This window comes from Capricornis sumatraensis, chromosome 16 (genome assembly GCF_032405125.1).
Source record: "Capricornis sumatraensis isolate serow.1 chromosome 16, serow.2, whole genome shotgun sequence".
Classification (NCBI taxonomy): domain Eukaryota; kingdom Metazoa; phylum Chordata; class Mammalia; order Artiodactyla; family Bovidae; genus Capricornis; species Capricornis sumatraensis.
Window position 1 is genome coordinate 11,800,064 of NC_091084.1, and position 6,000 is coordinate 11,806,063.

A 6,000-nucleotide genomic window follows, 5' to 3' on the forward strand; every position below is an offset into this window, starting at 1 on the left:
ACTTACCTCCAAGCTCAGCCTCATTTCACTGGAAAGAACAGCACCTAGATTCCATTATGAGCTGCAAATCTAGCCATCAGGCCATCAGGGACACCACCTCAGGCTGACAGATTTTGTCTTTCCATGACTAAGATAAAATACCTACTTTGAAGTGACAGTTTATTGTTGGGGGATAAGTTGGGTCAGTGCATGAAAATAAAACTTTGGAGTTATATTACAATCTATCACTCTTCCTCCTTCTGGCATCATCATTTTATTATTTATTAATAAAAACATTGGATACCAGTTAAAATTACAATTTTGATAAAATAACATATTGCATGGAACATACTAGAAGTAAAGTAATTATTTGCTGTTTATTCGAAATTCAATCTTTAGCTGAGTATGTTTTATTTCATCTTCTAAATCCACCCCCATTTCTCTCAGTTACTTTATCAGTTCAAGAGGAGAATGGTTTTGACAAGAGGAAAGGGAGACCAGATCATCAGAAAAGATGATAATACTGCACAGAAAGAACCTGAGAGGATATAGTATTTAAAGATTCCATATCTTTTGTAAATAACTATAAACATTGATGGACCAGGGTGTTCATTTACACTTTTAATGTCTGAAACCATTCACTTATTTCTCGTGTTTTCACAATTGTCTCTACCCATGTTTTATAATGATGGTTTAGATTGTAAATTAAAGTCAATAAGATGGGATGGATACTCATTTAACTATATGACATTTTTCTACATACCTTATTGTATGTGCAGTGCTAACAGAAGTTTAAGAGTTGCTTTATCTTCTTTTGTTGTAAAGGGTGGATCATGATATAAGTTTAAATGAACACCAGAGGCTGTATTTAATGAAGACCTTTATATTTTTATTTGATACGTAAGGCAGGCGTTTTTACCTGAAAGACACCCAGTGACTGACAGAAACAGAATAAGTTTCCAAGAGGAAGCCATCCTTGGTGACTAGGATTGCCTGTGTCCCAGTGTATTTAGCAGCTCTGATGTTTCTTCATTAAAAAATGTCCTGTTGAGACAGATAATACTTTTCACAAATTGAGAAAAGAAAATAAACGTACAAAAAGACAAACAAATAGAAACCAAAAAATTCGTAATAAAGTGATAAATAACTTTCATTGCCAAGGTCAGATTAATATATACTTGTATATTGACAACAATAATAAAATTTCCATTAAAATGAATGCACAACACAAAAACTTTGGAAAAGTGATAAACCTTCCCTATCACCTTTATTTATATTGAATACTCCCTCACAGATAATAAAAACATCAGGTTCTAATGAGGATGATTTTTCCTCACAGGGAATGTATAATAGCTATATTTATTATGTTAGACAAATTACTGGAGTAGAAAAATAGGGCAGAAGAACCAGTTACATTAATATATACTCCTCTCCTCTAGAACATAACTAATGATCAGTTAAGCAAGTGATTTTACATATTGTGTCTGTAGCTCATCAAAACCTCCACAGGAAATTTTTTTCTTTTAATTATTAATGTCAACTGCCTTTGTTTATAACTCCTGTGATTATCTGTACTGTACTATAGTTCCCTCTTTTTGTGAGTTATTTTCTCAGCATCCTTTGCTAGCCAGAATATAAGGGAAATAGGGATTTTCATGAATATTTAACACTTTCTGTCTAATGCCATTTTTATAACAATAACTAGTATAGCACATTAATATTTCCTTTATCTGTCCTGAAACACACAATAAACATGAAACTACAAAATTCCAGCATAGAACTTAATACTCAAAACCTTGAAAATGTGCACTAGAAACTCTTATAATAGACAAGCAATATCTGAGTTTTCAGGTGTCAGTTATCAGTGTCCTTGACCAAAAGCAACTAAATTGAGAAATAATTGTGTGGTGTGTTGATTTTAAATAACAACTGCTTCTTTGCAACTGGTTCTTCCCAATAGACTTAGAATTTCAGGTCATCTCTTTCATTCAGGAAACATCTTAAAAATACAGAAAAGCATTTTTCCCCTAGTTAGGTCAATTCAATATAGACAGACTGAAAGAGGGAAATCTCATTAGTGAGTCTTCTACTCAAATGTTAGTTTCATTTCATTTATATTTCAAAATATAAGCCTTCAAAATCTACTTTAATCACAAGGTGAGGGATCACTAATGGAGAAAAAAGCTAATGAGTTATAAGACTTGCTTCATAGACACCTTCTTCAAAAAGATACTTTTCATCATTTTCTTTCCAAGTAAACACCGGAAATAAATACAGTTTGAAGCACAAAATGGCCTTATCATTAATTTTTACAGTTTAAAATATTTTCATTATTTATACACTGCTTTTTACTAGAAAGGAAAGAAGAAAGTCAGCACTTCACACATAATAGAGATTTAAAGTTGTTGGAATAACAATTATGGTTTATGAAAACTGCATATTTACATTAGTGAATTATTAATCCATGACAAAATAGGTCTTTATCAAATTGTGAGAGTTCTGAGATATTAATACAGTTTTGCTTATTTTGATGAGCTCAGTCCACATCTTGAAAGCGGGTACTTTCCTTCTCTATTTACAATCTCTTCTGATGTCTTAGGCCTTCCATTGTGGCTGAGCTGGTAAAGAATCTGCCTGCAATTCAGAAGACCTGGGTTCGATCCCTGGGTTGGGAAGATCTTCTGGAGAAGGTAAAGGCTACCCACTCCTGTATTCTGGCCTGGAGAATGCCGTGGACTGTATAGTCCATGGGGTCGCAAAGAGTCAGAAACGACTGAGCAACTTTCACTCTGATCAAAATGCAAATATTTTCAGAGCATTTATATGCTGTATACTGCAAATGTCAAAGAGAAAACACACATGCATACATACATGGCCACACACCACCCCTACACATACACAGAACCATGGGCTATGAGGCAAATAAGGGCTTCTCTGGTGTCTCAGTGGTAAAGAACCTACTGGCTAATGCAGGAGATGCAGGTTTGATCCCTGGATCAGGAAGATTCCCTGGAGAAGGAAATCACAACCCACTCCAGTATTCTTGCCTGGGGAATCCCATGGACAGAGAAGCCTTGTGGGCTACAGTCATTGGAGTTGCAAAGAATTGAACATGACTTAGCAACTGAACAACAACATGAGGCAAATAAGCAGGGCAATGCAAGTGTAGCATAGATGCAGAGCCATCAAAAGAGAAATACATTGGTAAGGACAGCAGGAGCTGGGAATAGCACAGAAGTGTACAACAAAAATTCAAGAAGATATTGAGCTTAGACACATGTCTTACTTCTGCGCAGGTCAGAAATAAGCACCCAGATGAATAAATCAGTATCAAGACAGTGATTCACACTGTGAGAAAATCAACAGTGTGAAGGGACAGTAAAAGGGCAGAGGATAGAGGTTACTGTTGTAAGGGTTCATGGAAGGCAGTTCTGATAGACGACATTTAGGTTCAGTTTTCATTTTCAACATGGCATTATAGAAAAATCCTTATATTCCAGGCACATATTTAAGTTTTCAAATAAGAATGGTGAATTTTATAACTAAAATAATACAGTTTATGTTAAAATTTCTTCAAAGAGAAAAATATCCTGTGTTTGTGTGTGTGGTTGTGTGTGTGTATTCATTTTCAAACCTCAATGCTTGGTCTTTGGGGCTTAAACACAAAAAATAATAGTTCTTCAAAAGCTGCTCTTTTTTAAGATGCCTAACTGACAGTCTCTTTTTGCTCGCTTGCTTTCTTCTCACTCTGTTTCTCAAGTAAAATAAAAAGTAAATGAAATAATCTGAAATAAGTTTGTATATGCTTCTCTGGAAAACACATTTATTCCATGTATTTAATAAAATACTTGTATCAAGGTAATAAAATAATGTAAATAATCAGACATACATTAAGGACCTACTACATGACAAGTTAAATTATAATCAGTTAATAAATGTTGCTAAACTATATGGGAAATAGATGCAGGGATAGTAGAAACAGTGTCAGACTATTTTTTTGGGCTCCAAAATCACTGCAGATGGTGATTATAGCCATGAAATTAAAAGACACTTACTCCTTGGAAGAAAAGTTATGACCAACCTAGATAGCATATTGAAAAATAGAGACATTACTTTGCCAACGGTCCATCTAGTCAAGGCTATTGTTTTTCCAGTGGTCATGTATGGATGTGAGAGTTGGACTGTGAAGAAAGCTGAGCACCAAAGAATTGATGCTTTTGAACTGTGGTGTTGGAGAAGACTCTTGAGAGTCCCTTGGACTGCAAGGAGATCCAACCAGTCCATTCTGAAGGAGATCAACCCTGGGATTTCTTTGGAAGGAATGATGCTAAAGCTGAAGCTCCAGTACTTTGGCCACCTCATGCGAAGAGTTGACTCACTGGAAAAGACTCTAATGTTGGGAGGGATTGGGGACAGGAGGAGAAGGGGATGACCTAGGATGAGATGGCTGGATGGCATCACCGACTCGATGGATGTGAGTTTGAGTGAACTCCGGAAGTTGGTGATGGACAGGGAGGCCTGGCATACTGCAATTCACAGGACTGCAAATAGTCAGACACAACTGAGCAACTTAACTGAACTAAACTGAAAGCATATTAGGATATATATTTTAGAAATACCTTAATGGAAACTGACAGTTGCACATTAAATTGTTTTTTTATCAAGATTGAAGTCATAAATAATAAGTTACATATGACTATTTGGATATTTTCTTTTAAACGAACTTTTTAAAATAGGTTATTTCAATGTTTATTATACATACATATTTTCACTTGTTATATTCAAATAAAATGTATGAAATGACATGTTCCTTTGCATTTTTCCGTAATCTAATGCAAATATTTGCAGGTGAAGTAAAAATAAGTAGATCATTGTATTAGTATTAGGTCATCACATATGCATTGTGCAGTTGAACGCATAGGCAAGTATTTAAAAGCATCACGGTTTCATTGAAGTCTGAAATAGGATTGCTAAACATATGTTATATAAAAATAAATCAAGTGACAGTATGCTGCCATGTGAAGGCAAGCTAGCTTTTCTTCTTACAGACACATATAGGAAATTGCCTAGTTAACGGCCTGTGTATGTGTGTGTGCATAAAGATAGCAAGATATTGAGAGAGAGATTTCTATCAATGTCTACCAATCTCTCTCCTTTACAGCAAAGGTTTCCTTCAGTTTGACCTCTGGTTATTCACACAGAAGTCAGAATCATATTTTCAAACATAAATCAAGCTACATAATTCCCCTGTTCCAGTGGCTTATTCTTAAAATAAAATTCAAATTCCTCATATAGCATTCAAGGTCAAATCCAATTTGGCCTCTGCCTAACTTTCTGATTTCACCTTTGGGCATCCTAGATTCCTACCAGGCTGACTTTCTTGCTGAACCTTATTTATGCCTTGTCCCCACAGTTTCCTTTCCCTGGACACCTCCACCATCAGTTCTTTCCAGACTGTACAGCTTTAAGTCAGTGAAGACTCTGGTTCTCAGGTCTTTCTTGATCCCCTTAAAATAGCCACCCCTTGCTTCCTGTCAGCCCTGTCACTGGCTTTCTTTACATTGCCCTTACTTTATTTTTCTTCTTACCAATCATTAATGCTTAAAATTATTATATTTATTTATTTACTTTTAAATTATCTTTTTCTCCTACCAGAATGTGATATCAATGAAAGCAAGACTTTTTTTTTTTTTTTTTTCTCATTCATCTTTGTAAACCCAGCATCTAGAAGAGAATCTGGTTGGTTTTAGTAGATACTCAGTTACTGTTTTGAATAATCATCATTAAATAAACTGGAACCTCTACTGAGTTAATAATTTGGCACAAGCTTATACGAGTAGAAAAATTATTACACCCTAAATTTCCATAATACTAGCAACAGCTATCATGTATGAAACCTTATGTTTGAGGCATCGTATCATGGACTTTACTTACACAGCCTCTATTAATTAACTTGACAATAGTTATTGATCAAGATAACTTGCCCAAGATCATACAAGTAGTAAAAGTTAGAACTGCTTT